Below are 18,380 nucleotides of genomic sequence, written 5' to 3'. Positions count from 1 at the left end.
GCAGTACTCATGTCTAGACGAGTCCCCAATGCTTGTTGCAACGTCCGCCAGAACCTTGAAACAAGTCTACCATCCCTATCAGAGATAATAGAGACGGGTATTCCATGTCTGGATACAACCTCCTTCAAATACAATCGTGCCAACTTCTCCATTTTGTCATCTTCTCTCATTGGCAGGAAGTGTGCTGACTTGGTGAGACGATCAACTATTACCCAAATAGTATCATAACCACTTGCAGTCCTTGGCAATTTAGTAATGAAATCCATGGTAATGTTTTCCCATTTCCATTCCAGGATTTCAGGTTGTTGTAGTAGACCTGATGGTTTCTGATGTTCAGCTTTGACCTTAGAACACGTCAAACATTCTCCTACATATTTAGCAATATCGACTTTCATACCTGGCCACCAAAAGTGTTTCTTGAGATCTTTATACATCTTCCCCGCTCCGGGATGTATTGAATATCTGGTTTTATGTGATTCCTTAAGTACCATTTCTCTCACATCTCCAAACCTTGGTACCCAAATTCTATCAGCCCTATATCGGGTTCCGTCTTCTCGAATATTAAGATGTTTCTCTGATCCTTTGGGTATCTCATTCTTCAACTTTCCTTCTTTTACAACCCCCTGTTGCGCCTCCTTTATTTGAGTAGTAAGGTTAGTACGAATAATTATATTCATAGCTTTTACCCGTATAGGTTCTCTGTCCTTTCTACTCAAAGCGTCAGCTACCACATTCGCCTTTCCCGGGTGGTATCGAATCTCAAAATCATAATCATTCAACAGTTCAATCCACCTGCGTTGTCTCATATTCAGTTGCTTCTGATTAAATATATGTTGGAGACTTTTGTAGTCGGTATATATAATACTTTTGACCCCATATAAATAATGCCTCCAAGTCTTTAATGTAAAAACAATAGCACCCAATTCCAAATCGTGAGTTGTATAATTTTGCTCATGAATCTTCAATTGTCTAGACGCATAAGCAATCACCTTCGTTCATTGCATTAATACACAACCGGGACCTTACTTTGATGCGTCACAATAAATCACAAAATCATCATTCCCTTCAGGTAATGACAATATAGGTGACGTAGTTAGCTTTTTCTTCAATAACTGAAACGCCTTCTCTTGTTCATCCTTCCATTCAAATTTCTTCCCTTTATGCGTTAATGCAGTCAAGGGTTTTGCTATTTTGGAGAAATATTGGATGAATCTTCTGTAGTAACCAGCCAATCCTAAAAATTGACGTATATGCTTCGGAGTTTTTGGGGTTTTCCACTTTTCAACGGTTTCGATCTTTGTCGGGTCCACCTGGATACCTTCTTTGTTCACTATGTGACCGAGGAATTGAACTTCTTCCAACCAAAATGCACACTTTGAAAACTTAGCGTACAGTTTTTCTTTCCTCAATACTTCTAGCACTTTTCTCAAATGTTCTTCGTGCTCTTGATCATTCTTTGAGTAAATAAGTACGTCATCAATGAAAATAATGACAAACTTGTCAAGATATGGCCCACACACTCGGTTCATAAGGTCCATGAACACAGCTGGTGCGTTAGTCAATCCAAACGGCATAACCATAAACTCGTAATGACCATAACGCGTCCTAAAAGCAGTTTTTGGAATATCATCCACCTTTACTCGCATTTAATGATATCCAGAACGTAAATCGATTTTCGAATAAACTGACGAGCCTTGTAGTTGATCAAATAAGTCATCAATTCTAGGCAGTAGATAACGGTTTTTGATGGTAAGTTTATTCAATTCTCTGTAGTCAATACATAATCTAAATGTACCATCCTTCTTCTTGACAAACAAAACAGGAGCTCCCCATGGTGATGTGCTTGGTCGAATGAAACCACATTCTAATAGTTCTTGCAGTTGGCTTTGCAGTTCTTTCATCTCGCTGGGTGCGAGTCTGTAAGGAGCACGAGTTATTGGTGCAGCTCCTGGTATAAGATCTATTTGAAATTCAACAGATCGATGTGGAGGTAGTCCCGGTAATTCTTTCAGAAATACATCGGGAAATTCTTTTGCGACGGGAACATCATTGATGCTCTTTTCTTTAGTTTTTACTTTCTTGATGTGTGCTAGAACAGCATAGCAACCTTTTCTTATTAGTTTTTGTGTCTTCAAATTACTAATAAGATGTAGCTCCGTGTTGCCCTTTTCTCCGTACACCATTAAGGGTTCTCCTTCTCGTACAATGCGAATTGCATTTTTGTAACGTACGATCTCTGCTTTCATATCCTTCAACCAGTCCATGCCAACTATTATATCAAAACTCCCTAACTCTACTGGTATCAAATCAATCTTAAATATTTCGCTACCCAGTTTAATTTCTCGATTCTGGCATATATAATCTGCTGGAATTAATCTACCGTTTGCTAATTCAAGTAAAAATTTACTATCCAATGGCGTCAATGGACAACTTAATTTAGTACAAAAATCTCTACTCATATAGCTTCTATCCGCACCCGAATCAAATAAAACGTAAGCAGATTTATTGTCAATAAGAAACGTACCCGTAACAAGTTCCGGGTCTTCCTGTGCCTCTGCTGCATTAATATTGAAAACTCTTCCGCGGCCTTGTCCATTCGTGTTCTCCTGGTTCGGGCAATTTCTAATAATGTGGCCCGGTTTTTCACATTTATAACAAACTACATTGGCATAACTTGCTCCGACACTACTTGCTCTGCCATTACTCGTTCCGACACCATTTATTCCTTTCGTTCTGTTAACCCCTGGTCTGTAGACCTCACACTTCGCTGCGCTATGACCATTTCTTTTACACTTGTTGCAAAATTTGGTGCAGAACCCCGAGTGATACTTTTCACACCTTTGGCATAGCTGCTTCTGATTGTTGTTGTTGTTGCGGTTGTTATTGTTGTTGGGATGATTGTTGTAGTTGTTGTTGTTGTTGTTGTTGTGCCGTTTGTTGTAGTTGCGATTGATGTTGCGATTGTTGGGATAGTTGTTGTTGTATTGGTGACTCTTATCACCATTTTCCTCCCACTTTCTTTTGACTAGCTTCACGTTGGCCTCTTCGGCCGCCTGTTCTTTAATTCTTCCCTCAATCTGGTTCACTAGTTTGTGAGCCATTCTACATGCCTTTTGTATGGAGGCAAGCTCGTGTGAACTTATATCTTCTTGGATTCTCTCCGGTAACCCTTTCACAAACGCGTCGATCTTCTCTTCCTCATCTTCGAACGCTCTCGGACACAATAGGCACAATTATGTGAATCGTCTTTCGTACGAAGTAATATCGAATCCCTGTGTTCGTAACCCTCTAAGTTCTGACTTGAGCTTATTGACCTCGGTTCTGGGACGGTACTTCTCGTTCATCAAGTGCTTGAATGCTGACCACGGTAGCGCGTAAGCAGCATCTTGTCCCACTTGCTCTAGATAGGTATTCCACCATGTTAACGCAATACCTGTGAAGGTATGCGTAGCGTACTTCACTTTGTCTCCTTCAGCACACTTACTTATGGCAAACACCGATTCAACTTTCTAGGTCCACCGTTTCAATCAGATTGGTCCTTCGGTCCCATCAAATTCTGAAGGTTTACAGGCAGTGAATTCCTTGTAGGAGCATCCTACACGATTTCTTGCGCCGTTAGCTGTATTTCTAGATTCAGAGTTATTGTTGGTATGTAGCGCGGCCTGTACTGTGGCTATATTTGAAGCAAGAAAGGCACGGAATTCCTCTTCGCTCATATTCAAGGTGTATCGAGTAGTCGGTGCCATTTCCTTCAAAATAGTCAAATGAAACAAGTTAATCATACAGGATATTAAGAGTAGTCAATAGTATCTCGTAGCATAATATGAACTCATTTATAAAAGCTTTTTCTTCATATTAGCGTTTTATAAGTTTAAATTCGGGTACTACCTACCCGTTAAGTTCATACTTAGTAGCTAATATACAATTCAACTACTACAATTCCATATGAAAAACTGATTATAATAATATATCACATACAAATATTCTTCAAACTTACAACTTCGCTATATTACATATAACATGAAATATAGTACACTATGATAAAGGAAAGTTTTGAAGATAAATCTAGTTAATACGCAAGTTGTTCAGCAAAGAAAATAAAGACACGTAATTCATAAGTCCAGAAACAAGTCATGCATTCTGGTTTTACTAAGATGACTTCCCATCCTTGGTCTTGTGGAAAATAACCGTTATGACCATTGGCTAGGCAGCATGTTGTAATGTCGTCAAAAGGACGAGGGTTTCGTAATGTCCAACAGCCCTGTAATAATCTAAAAACCTTATTTCTCACCCCAACTACTGAATCCGTCACTTGTGGGAAAGTTTTATTTAAAAGCTGCAATCCGATGTTCTTTTTCTCACTTTGGTAAGAAGCGAACATCACTAACCCGTAAGCATAACATGCTTCTTTATGTTGCATGTTAGAAGCTCTTTCTAATTCACGAAATCCTATGTTGGGATATGTTGAGTCAAAATAGGTTCTTAACCCGTAGCGTAAAATTGCATTTGGGTTCCCCACATTTAACGCTTTAAAGAAAACATGGCGTAACTTAAAGTCTCCCCAATGTGATATACCCCACCTATCAAAGGAAAGCCTTTTATAAATTAAGGCATTTCTGGAAAGTCTTTCAAATGTTTGACAAGTTAATTTCGCCATAACTAAATGTGCTGATGAATTCTGACTGACTCTAGACAAGATTTCCTCAATCATATCCTCTGGTAGGTCTTCTAAAATATTCGGTTGTCTACCCCTAACGTCCATTTTGTTTTTATACTGTAAAATAGACAAGGATTAGATTCGTAATATCAAATAATACAAGCAATTTTTACATAGAACATAAAAGTACAAGCACACTACAATACATTTATTACACAACATGCTCACACCCCTCTAATCTGAATCACTGGTTTCTTCTTCTTCGGACTTGGTTCTTTTTCCTAATTTTCTAGGGATATATGATGTTCCTTTAATACGAGCCGTCATTTTCCACATTGGTTTAGAAAAACCTGGTGGTTTAGAGGTTCCCGGGTTAATGTCACGATATTGAAAATACAGGTGTTGACGGTACATATAAAGTTCATCGGGGTCGGAATCAGATTTCTCTATTTTGATGCCTTTTCCCTTATTATTTTCTTTTGCCCCATTAAATTGGGTCGGGGTAATTTCTATAACATCATCGGAATCCTCATCAGGATCCGATTTGAAAGGACCCGTTCATATACATTATAAACGATTCACAATAGTTGATTACATTGCGAGGTATTTGACCTCTATATGATACATTTTACAAACATTGCATTCGTTTTTAAAAGACAATCTTTCTTTACATCGAAAATTGACATGTATGCATACCATTTCATAATATCCAAACTATAAATGACCTAATATGTCATTTACTTAATAATAATCTTTAATGAACTTCAACGACTCGAATGCAACGTCTTTTGAAATATGTCATGAATGACTCCAAGTAATATCTTTAAAATGAGCTAATGCACAGCGGAAGATCTCTTTCAAACCTGAGAATAAACATGCTTTCAAGTGTCAACCAAAAGGTTGGTGAGTTCATTAGTTTATCATAATCATTTATTTCCATCATTTTAATAGACCACAAGAATTTCATTTCCAGTTCTCATAAATATACGTCCCATGCATAGAGACAAAAATAATCATTCAAATGGTGAACACCTGGTAACCGACATTAACAATATGCATATAAGAATATCCCCTATCATTCCGGGATCCTCCTTCGGACATGATATAAATTTCGAAGTACTAAAGCATCCGGTACTTTGGATGGGGTTTGTTAGGCCCAATAGATCTATCTTTAGGATTCGCGTCAATTAGGGTGTCTGTTCCCTAATTCTTAGATTACCAGACTTAATAAAAAGGGGCATATTCAATTTCGATAATTCAACCATAGAATGTAGTTTCACGTACTTGTGTCTATTTTGTAAAATATTTATAAATATTGCGCATGTATTCTCAGCCCAAAAATATAAAGGGTAAAAAGGCAAATGAAACTCACCATACTGTATTTTGTAGTAAAAATACATATAACATCATTGAACAAGTGTAAGGTTGGCCTTGGATTCACGAACCTAAATTATTTATATATAATTATGTATTTGTCAATATTTGTCTAATACATTAAGTTAAGTCATAGTGTACCACAATCCTAATGCTCGAGTCTAGTATGCAAAGGTCGACAAAAATTAGTTTAACTCCAAATGATTTCAAAACTTTATAAATGTTTTATTATATAATTTAAATATCGTCGTTTTATATTTTTAAAATATTTTTTTTTTTAAAGATTTAATAAAGTAAATAATATAATTCGTTTATAAATAAAATTTTATATTAAAATATACTTTTATATATCTTAAGTAATAAAACTTATAAAGTTCATTTAATATCATAAAAATACTGCGATAGATTCTATTAAGGTAGTTATATAATTTGTATTACATTTCTAGTTAATAATATAGTATTGATAATAATAATAAGTAACAGTCGTGTTATTTTGGAATAATAACAATTTGATAAAAAAAATTAAGACAACGATATTAACGACGATAATAATCATTTTTACGAAATTTTAATTGACTATAACTTTTAATCCGTCCATCAAATCTATTTGGCATCTAAAGGAAAAGTTCTTAATTTTTTTCTAACTTTTTAAGGACATGCAAATCTTATATCTTCCTTCAACTATAATATAACAACCTTTAAGATTCGGCATAACCTATCTAAGGGCACTATCAAATTTACAAGCATGCATAATCCTATTTTCTCGAGCACTAGTCAGGGATACACTATTAGTATGTAAAAATTAAATTAGGAGTACTCACGTATCAATATTGAGGTTCAATATTGTAGGAAAGGTACGTAGACGCAATGGAGGTGACAAATACTAGTTTAACCTCACAAGCATACCCATGAACAATACCAATCACCTCCATAACCATAACTCATAATTTCCTTAGCTCTATCCCGCTCATAAAACCCGTTTTGAAATAACTCGCCCATGACCTCGTCGTAGTATTTTATGTATAATAATACTAATAATAATAATAATAATAATAATAACACTAACAATAATAATAATAAATATAATTATAGAGAGAGTGTGAGAGATAGATAGTTAGAAAACAATTATGATCGATCCTATATATATAGATTTATAAATAATATAATAATATAATATAATATTAATAAAAATTAAAAACATGTTGCATAGTGAGCCGCCACCAAAATATGTCGGCACAAGATTACACGTTTCGTGTAGATAGGTACACGATTCGTGTATGGTGTCTTCATGAAAGTTGTAGATTTTTGAGTTACGGTCGTTTGGACACCGGAATCACCCTTTTTCGAGTCAGTATGATTTAGTTATGATTTTTCTCGTGCAAGTGCGCAGGTTTAGTGATTTCCAACATTTTAACTTTCAATCTTGTGATGAAATGTTGTAGTCTTTTGGTGCTCATTAGAAATCTTTATTTTATATTTATTTTTATTTTTATATCATTGAAAATTCATAAAAATATTTTATAATCAAATTCTATTATATCGAAAAAAAATGTGTTTGTACTAAATTGAATAAATATAATTTAGTTTTCCAGAATTAGTTATATTCAAAATCATTCTTTAAAAGGTTTCATCTATATCGTAAAACGTCTTCAATATTAAGAAAACTAAATAATTAACCTACCAAGTGACACAAGTCAATCATTGCAAGGTACGCTTTTGATAATTAAACGAGACTCTCCGCTAACCTCTGTCTAATCCTCAATAATAACACTTTTGTTCTTACATGGAATCACTTTACTAAATATTCCGAATACCGTTAAAAGTAAGAGTTTTCTAATTCAAGTGGACCTCATAACAAAGACTCGTAATTATAATTCAATGTACCTGATAAATCAATCACTTGATATTATCTTTTAATCTCATTGATAAACTTACATCGAACAAATACGTTCAAGTAAAGTATTATTCACTAACTACTGTGATAGCATTTCTATGTTCATAAAATAGATCTCGTAGCTTATATTCATATCAACTAATTCGTTCAATGCTTTCAAGTCACATAATAATCTCATAATCTATTTTTGTATCACCAAGCTCTTAAATGTTTTATCAATATTTCTTAGCTTAAAAAAAAAATACACATATGTACATACACATACATTTCTATTTACACATTTTTGTTCGTGAATCGTCAGACATGGTCAAAGGGTAATTGATTACATGAATATAGTTTTCAAACTTTTCGAGACTCGACATTACAGATTTTGCTTATCGTGTCGGATACATATAAAGATTAAAGTTTAAATTTGATCGGAAATTTCCGGGTCACTACAGTACCTACCCGTTAAAAGAAATTTCGTCCCGAAATTTGATAGAGGTCGTCATAGCTAATAGTAAGAATGTTATTATGACGAATATAAGCTGATACATAGAGTTTTATCATGATTAAGAAGTACGGATAAAATAATTCGATTTCTCGAAGCGTATGAGTGAAGCTATCGTAAAAGAGCGAAATGAGTAAATGTAGATTTGTTTTAACTGATGACGTAGCTATGATTGATTTCCGGAATTTAAGGGATTTAAAGAAAATTTTCGTAATAAGATTTGGTTCTTCGGCGACTTAGGAAATCAGGATCTTCTTTGAGTAAATGTAATAATCTGTTCCGATTGCTCTGTCGGATATTTTTCTATAAATCCACCCTCTTTGTTTCCTTACAACTCACACCTTCTATTCTTTCTCCTCAGTTCATACTTTAAAACATTCGTCAATATGCTCCATCCCATTTTGATCCTTGATATACTCTTAATTTTTACATCTGTCATCCTTCTCTTTCATCTACCACCGGAAGATTTTATTTACTTCTACTATTATCTTGGGGTTATAGTGTTATTAATTTTTCCGTGCCTTTACGTGGCAATACGTATTGATATGCACGGTTTGTAGCTTCAGGGTGGTTGTTGAGTTTTATATCTTCCCTTATATTTCGATGCCCCTGCATCTGTCTTCTATAATCATTGTCACCCATAATTAATATTCTCTTTTATTTGCTGCGGTTTATGCTCCAATTTCTAGTTTGGAGCTTCATTCTTTCGTTTCCTCTTCCCGTCCTCGAGTCAAGCGAGTAATGGTCCAGAATTTGCAGTTATGAATTTCGGAATGAACATAGTTAATGTTCTAAGAAGGAAATCTTAATGATGCGATTTTGACTTGTCAAATTACCAGAATATCCTGTAAAAGATCGAATCATCAAGAAATATTTTCTTGCTATGTTTAAGGATTAGATCGAATGTAAGAGTCGTGTAAATGGCACATGATGATGGTGCTGTGAATCATCACATCCCATTAGAAACTTAACATGACCTACTGTAATATAATGACGTTGATCAAGTGTCATTATATTATATTAACTCATGTATCAGTTCCCAACACTACTTCAAAAACATTCATATTCGAATTTTTCAGTATTTAGAAACTAACACAGTTTCTTTTTATGTTGCAGATATTACAGAGAGGTAATTGATTTCAAATGAGAATACTTATGAAAATATCTTCAGAATTATCAAGGATATTTATAATGAAAGATACTATGATATCTTAGAATATTCAAGATATGATGATGATGAAGAATATTTGTCTGTGGAGATTTAGAATAAGAAATAAGGTGTTCGCTAACGAGTTCAGCAGGCACTGAATCATTTGGATCCTTTGAAGGCAGATTCAGTCTCTGTGATTTGTCCATGGCTTCCTTCATACTTTGCTCAATCCATTTTTCAGTACCAAATCCTTTCTTTTTCTGAGCTTTACCAACTCACTATCTTTTATCATCAAACTTTTGACCGTTTAAACCATCTACCATTTTTATGTTTCCTCTGCATTTAATGCAATAATATCTGAATCTCTGGTTATCAATCTGAGGTGGGTTCAGAAGAATCGTGTTTTAGATGATTAAACGCTGGTGGTAATATGGTGGAATATGAAAGGTTCCCCAGTAATAATGACGAAAGGGCAACGTATCTATCAGGGTTATAATAAGACTGGTCCGACTGAAAAAATCGAAGTTGACTTGCTAGATCCGTGACAAAATTGGCTACTTTGAAAAGGAATCGAAATGTTGTTCTTGCTAGAAGAATTCGACGCAGGTACATGTTAGATTATGACTTTGGTTTCGAGAGTTTTTCAGGTACAAAACTTCGGGTAACATGTGGTTGGATCATCATCTCAATTGTTTATTATTTGAAGTGTCTTCTAGAATTTCGGAGGGTTTTGATTGCAGATTGTCATAGTCAATATCCAAATGATGAAATCGTCCTAAATCCCGAATGATTTCTCATATCCATCTTGTGTGTTACGATTAAAAGTGATGTGCTATCACAGTTTTGAAGTCAAAGTATAGCTTTGAAAAATATAAGGATCTAAGAGTGATGATTTTGGTTGTATCTCGAGTTGAATTCTGAAATTCCCAAAATCAGAATGTGTAATTAGATTCGAATGAGTATGATTGTTTTGATTTCTATAGAAGAATGTATATTGGTTTAGTTGAGGATTATTGAATCAGAATTGAAGAATGTAACATATTAATTGTGATTTTATATATCTCTCGGGTATTACCTACCCGTTAAAAAAATTTCACAAATAATATTTTGAACAAGAATTCTCATTACAATCTTTATGAAAATATATGTGGGTATATTTTCTTCAGATATAGTACAGATTCAATGAGTTAATATCATACTAAGCTCATTTGATTTTTCGGATTGAATTAGAAATGAATTTTCTCTAAAACATTAGAGATTACATAAACTTTTCGGAGTATTTCACTAATGTAATCAATGCTTCAATATTTATATGTATTTCCTTAGTGAATCATGCTGATGCTCATGGAACTCTTGCTAACTTCGCAAGATACGAATATTGTTTTCCCGTAAATTTCTGGTATATCAAAGATGAAAGTGTATAATCAAACATGTTATTGAATGATACACTTGATTTATTATAAAATAAAATTCATTGAGTTGAAGCAGAGATTGTAGTTAACAATGATTAAATTGTTAACGAAGAATGTACATCATAGCAAATTAGTAATATGAATTAACCAGATAGTTAAGTTCCATACATAATAGCTTAGTACAGAAAGATTTATTATGGTAAAATTTTTTTTATAGAATATACATATAAATTCTTCGGAGGAACTGAGTTAATACTTCATAACTCGTTGATACAATATACTTGTTATTAATTTGTAATGGTTTCCACAGTGATTCTTGAATTGGCGAAACTCGTGAAGTTAGAGGTGCTGACGATTCTAACAATGTTGACAGCATTGACTGTGTTGGTGAGGCTATTGGTACTGCTGATGATGTTGGTAAAACAAGTCTAGCTTGTACCTTACGCACCAGTCTTGTTAGGGTTTCGGTTCTTCTCTCTATCATTTCTGTCCACTCATCTGGTTTATGGTTAAGGCTGAGATAGATAATCTCTAAAACTTTAGAGATTACCTAATCACCACAGAATGTTTCTCCGATGAAGTTATGAATCAATACTTCATCGTTTGTTGTTGTTGGTACTCCTTGGTATCTTTGGTGCGTGTGACGTTGATATCCGATATACAGATTGGGATATTGAGGTGTGTGATGCGGATGTGATTGTTGGTGGTGGTAATGATCCTGTTGATGTTAATAATGGTGGTTGATGTTGATGTCGGTGATGCTGCTGGTGCTTTTAGTATTGAGACTTGCGATGTGGATGTTACTGGCGGTACTGGTTACGCTGCTGGTGCTGCTGATGGTGTTTGTAACCTTCGCACCGTATTCTCCAAAGCCACTACCCGAGCGCGAAGCTCGTTAACTTCTTCTATTACACCGGGGTGATCGTCGGTTCGGACGAGTGGATAAATATAATCAAGAATTTGGTGTAGTATATAATCGTGACGAGATACTCTGGAGATGAGAGAGAAAATGGTTTCTCGAACAGGTTCGCCGGTAAGTGCTTCAGGTTCATTGTCAATAGGGCAATTTGGTGGATGGAAAGGATCACCTTCTTCTTGTCTCCAATAATTGAGGAGGCTACGAACCCATCCCCATTTCATCCAGAATAGGTGATGACTAATTGGTTGATCTATTCCGGTCATACTGCTTTCGGAGCTGGAATGAGACTCCATATCAGAATAGCTGTCGTAATCTGAGGAATTCGAACTGGTTGAGGGATCCATCTCGTATGATCAAGGGAATGAATTTTTGATATGAAATAGATTATAGGAGTTAGATTTGATATCTTTCTATACATAATTTACATATGTATATATAATACCAAAATCCCATAAATTACGGAGAATCTTTGAAAAATGTCAGTCAAAGTTCACAGTATCAGATATGCTAAGATAAGAATTCGTCTATACACTATTATGCAATAAATGCAGGAAAGCGCGTCTAGACTTAAAAATGATAAGCAGGTAATTTTCGACACGAAATGATAAGCAAAACTTTTGACATGCAGACACGGTCGAAGTCCAGACTCACTAATGTATCCTAACGACTTATCAGTTAGACACACTAATGCAGACCTGGTTCGCTAAGACCACCGCTCTGATACCAACTGAAAGGACCCGTTCATATACATTATAAACGATTCACAATAGTTGATTACATTGCGAGGTATTTGACCTCTATATGATACATTTTACAAACATTGCATTCGTTTTTAAAAGACAATCTTTCTTTACATCGAAAATTGACATGTATGCATACCATTTCATAATATCCAAACTATAAATGACCTAATATGTCATTTACTTAATAATAATCTTTAATGAACTTCAACGACTCGAATGCAACGTCTTTTGAAATATGTCATGAATGACTCCAAGTAATATCTTTAAAATGAGCTAATGCACAGCGGAAGATCTCTTTCAAACCTGAGAATAAACATGCTTTCAAGTGTCAACCAAAAGGTTGGTGAGTTCATTAGTTTATCATAATCATTTATTTCCATCATTTTAATAGACCACAAGAATTTCATTTCCAGTTCTCATAAATATACGTCCCATGCATAGAGACAAAAATAATCATTCAAATGGTGAACACCTGGTAACCGACATTAACAATATGCATATAAGAATATCCCCTATCATTCCGGGATCCTCCTTCGGACATGATATAAATTTCGAAGTACTAAAGCATCCGGTACTTTGGATGGGGTTTGTTAGGCCCAATAGATCTATCTTTAGGATTCGCGTCAATTAGGGTGTCTGTTCCCTAATTCTTAGATTACCAGACTTAATAAAAAGGGGCATATTCAATTTCGATAATTCAACCATAGAATGTAGTTTCACGTACTTGTGTCTATTTTGTAAAATATTTATAAATATTGCGCATGTATTCTCAGCCCAAAAATATAAAGGGTAAAAAGGCAAATGAAACTCACCATACTGTATTTTGTAGTAAAAATACATATAACATCATTGAACAAGTGTAAGGTTGGCCTTGGATTCACGAACCTAAATTATTTATATATAATTATGTATTTGTCAATATTTGTCTAATACATTAAGTTAAGTCATAGTGTACCACAATCCTAATGCTCGAGTCTAGTATGCAAAGGTCGACAAAAATTAGTTTAACTCCAAATGATTTCAAAACTTTATAAATGTTTTATTATATAATTTAAATATCGTCGTTTTATATTTTTAAAATATTTTTTTTTTTAAAGATTTAATAAAGTAAATAATATAATTCGTTTATAAATAAAATTTTATATTAAAATATACTTTTATATATCTTAAGTAATAAAACTTATAAAGTTCATTTAATATCATAAAAATACTGCGATAGATTCTATTAAGGTAGTTATATAATTTGTATTACATTTCTAGTTAATAATATAGTATTGATAATAATAATAAGTAACAGTCGTGTTATTTTGGAATAATAACAATTTGATAAAAAAAATTAAGACAACGATATTAACGACGATAATAATCATTTTTACGAAATTTTAATTGACTATAACTTTTAATCCGTCCATCAAATCTATTTGGCATCTAAAGGAAAAGTTCTTAATTTTTTTCTAGCTTTTTAAGGACATGCAAATCTTATATCTTCCTTCAACTATAATATAACAACCTTTAAGATTCGGCATAACCTATCTAAGGGCACTATCAAATTTACAAGCATGCATAATCCTATTTTCTCGAGCACTAGTCAGGGATACACTATTAGTATGTAAAAATTAAATTAGGAGTACTCACGTATCAATATTGAGGTTCAATATTGTAGGAAAGGTACGTAGACGCAATGGAGGTGACAAACACTAGTTTAACCTCACAAGCATACCCATGAACAATACCCATCACCTCCATAACCATAACTCATAATTTCCTTAGCTCTATCCCGCTCATAAAACCCGTTTTGAAATAACTCGCCCATGACCTCGTCGTAGTATTTTATGTATAATAATACTAATAATAATAATAATAATAACACTAACAATAATAATAATAAATATAATTATAGAGAGAGTGTGAGAGATAGATAGTTAGAAAACAATTATGATCGATCCTATATATATAGATTTATAAATAATATAATAATATAATATAATATTAATAAAAATTAAAAACATGTTGCATAGTGAGCCGCCACCAAAATATGTCGGCACAAGATTACACGTTTCGTGTAGATAGGTACACGATTCGTGTATGGTGTCTTCATGAAAATTGTAGATTTTTGAGTTACGGTCGTTTGGACACCGGAATCACCCTTTTTCGAGTCAGTATGATTTAGTTATGATTTTTCTCGTGCAAGTGCGCAGGTTTAGTGATTTCCAACATTTTAACTTTCAATCTTGTGATGAAATGTTGTAGTCTTTTGGTGCTCATTAGAAATCTTTATTTTATATTTATTTTTATTTTTATATCATTGAAAATCCATAAAAATATTTTATAATCAAATTCTATTATATCGAAAAAAAATGTGTTTGTACTAAATTGAATAAATATAATTTAGTTTTCCAGAATTAGTTATATTCAAAATCATTCTTTAAAAGGTTTCATCTATATCGTAAAACGTCTTCAATATTAAGAAAACTAAATAATTAACCTACCAAGTGACACAAGTCAATCATTGCAAGGTACGCTTTTGATAATTAAACGAGACTCTCCGCTAACCTCTGTCTAATCCTCAATAATAACACTTTTGTTCTTACATGGAATCACTTTACTAAATATTCCGAATACCGTTAAAAGTAAGAGTTTTCTAATTCAAGTGGACCTCATAACAAAGACTCGTAATTATAATTCAATGTACCTGATAAATCAATCACTTGATATTATCTTTTAATCTCATTGATAAACTTACATCGAACAAATACGTTCAAGTAAAGTATTATTCACTAACTACTGTGATAGCATTTCTATGTTCATAAAATAGATCTCGTAGCTTATATTCATATCAACTAATTCGTTCAATGCTTTCAAGTCACATAATAATCTCATAATCTATTTTTGTATCACCAAGCTCTTAAATGTTTTATCAATATTTCTTAGCTTAAAAAAAAAAATACACATATGTACATACACATACATTTCTATTTACACATTTTTGTTCGTGAATCGTCAGACATGGTCAAAGGGTAATTGATTACATGAATATAGTTTTCAAACTTTTCGAGACTCGACATTACAGATTTTGCTTATCGTGTCGGATACATATAAAGATTAAAGTTTAAATTTGATCGGAAATTTCCGGGTCACTACACGATTCATCGGAAAATTGGTAATTTTCCCAATATTTTGCTTCCTTAGCTGAAACACCATTGACCATTATTAAATTTGGTCCATTGGTTGAAGATTTTTTTTTATTTGACCGGTTTTCTGTGGTTCCCACTATTCCTCCCTCCGGAACCTCTTCTTTTTCCGGTTCCACTTCTTCTGGTTCATCTTCTTCCGATTCCTCTTCTTCCGGTTCCGTTTCCTCTTCTTCCGGTTCTTCGGGAACTTGTGAATCTTGCCAATATATATTCGACTCTTCGTTATTATTAGGTGAGTCAATGAGATTTGTTCTAGAGGTAGACATGTATCACACAATATCAAACATGTTAAGAGATTAATATATCACATAATATTTACATGTTAATAATATATGGTTTCCAAAAAAAATGTTAAGCAATCATTTTTAAAGAAAACACGGTCGAAGTCCAGACTCAATAATGCATCCTAACAAACTCGATAAGACACACTAATACAAATTTTCTGGTTCTCTAAGACCAACGCTCGGATACCAACTGAAATGTCCCGTTCATATTGATTATAAACGTTCCATATTAATTAATTTCGTTGCGAGGTTTTGACCTCTATATGAGACGTTTTTCAAAGACTGCATTCATTTTTAAAACAACCATAACCTTTATTTTATCAATAAAGGTTTTAAAAGCATGACGTAGATTAACAAATAATGATAATCTAAAATATACTGTTTACACATGACCATTACATAATGGTTTACAATAGAAATATATTACATCGACATATGTTTCTTGAATGCAGTTTTTACACAATATCATACAAACATGGACTCCAAATCTTGTCCTTATTTTAGTATGCAACAGCGGAAGCTCTTAGTATTCACCTGAGAATAAACATGCTTTAAACGTCAACAAAAATGTTGGTGAGTTATAGGTTTAACCTACATATATCAAATCGTAACAATAGACCACAAGATTTCATATTTCAAGACACATCCCATACATAGAGATAAAAATCATTCATATGGTGAACACCTGGTAACCGACATTAACAAGATGCATATATAAGAATATCCCCATCATTCCGGGACACCCTTCGGATATGATATAAATTTCAAAGTACTAAAGCATCCGGTACTTTGGATGGGGTTTGTTAGGCCCAATAGATCTATCTTTAGGATTCGCGTCAATTAGGGTGTCTGTTCCCTAATTCTTAGATTACCAGACTTAATAAAAAGGGGCATATTCGATTTCGATAATTCAACCATAGAATGTAGTTTCACGTACTTGTGTCTATTTTGTAAATCATTTATAAAACCTGCATGTATTCTCATCCCCAAAATATTAGATTTTAAAAGTGGGACTATAACTCACTTTCACAGATATTTCCTTCCTCGGAAATAAGACTTGGCCACGGATCGATTCATGAACCTATACAAATATGTACATATATATCAAAGTATGATCAAAATATAATTACAACCATTTTTATTATGTTTTAAATATTTGAGTGTATTAAATCAGCTGTCCTCGTTAATAACCTACAACTAGTTGTCCACAGTTAGATGTACAGAAATAAATCGATATATATTATCTTGAATCAATCCACGACCCAGTGTATACATTTCTCAGACTAGATCACAACTCAAAGTATATATATTTTTAGAATCAACCTCAACCCTGTATAGCTAACTCCAACATTACTGCATATAGAGTGTCTATGGTTGTTCCAAATAATATATATACATGGGTCGATATGATATGTAAAAACATTTGCATACGTGTCTATGGTATCCCAAGATTACATAATATATTAGAATACATGTATAATACAATATAAGTTAGCTAGGATATGATTTGTATAGATTTGTTAAACCTTTCCCGTAGCTAAAAAGATCAAAAATATCCAATCTTGTTTTACCCATAACTTCTTCATTTTAAATCTGTTTTGAGTGAATCTTGTTTTACCCATAACTCTAATTTAAGAATCCAAATAGAAAAAGTATAGTTTTATAGTAAGAAATTTAAGTTACATGTCAATTACTAAAGAGGTAGTCATTTCCGTCGAAAGAACGACATCTTGATGACCATTTTGAAAAACGTACTTTCACTTTGAGTTTAACCAAGATTTTTGGATATAGTTTCATGTTCATATGAAAAATCATTTTCCCAGAAGAACAACTTTTAAATCAAAGTTTATCATAGTTTTTAATTATCCAAATCAAAACAGCCCCTGGTTTCACTACGACGGCGTATATCCGATTTTATGGTGTTCATCGTGTTTCCAGGTTTTAAATCATTAAGTTAGAATATCATATAGATATAGAACATGTGTTTAGTTGATTTTAAAAATCAAGTTATAAGGATTAACTTTTGTTTGCGAACAAGTTTAGAATTAACTAAACTATGTTCTAGTGATTAGAAGTTTAAACCTTCGAATAAGATAGCTTTATATGTATGAATCGAATGATGTTATGAACATCATTACTACCTCAATTTTTCTGGATAAAACTACTGGAAATGAGAAAAATGGATCTAGCTTCAAAGGATCCTTGAATGGCTTGAAAGTTCTTGAAGCAGAATCATGACACGAAAACAGTTCAAGTAAGATTT

This window comes from Rutidosis leptorrhynchoides, chromosome 1, assembly GCF_046630445.1.
Source record: "Rutidosis leptorrhynchoides isolate AG116_Rl617_1_P2 chromosome 1, CSIRO_AGI_Rlap_v1, whole genome shotgun sequence".
NCBI classification, from domain to species: domain Eukaryota; kingdom Viridiplantae; phylum Streptophyta; class Magnoliopsida; order Asterales; family Asteraceae; genus Rutidosis; species Rutidosis leptorrhynchoides.
This window is presented reverse-complemented; position numbering follows the sequence as displayed.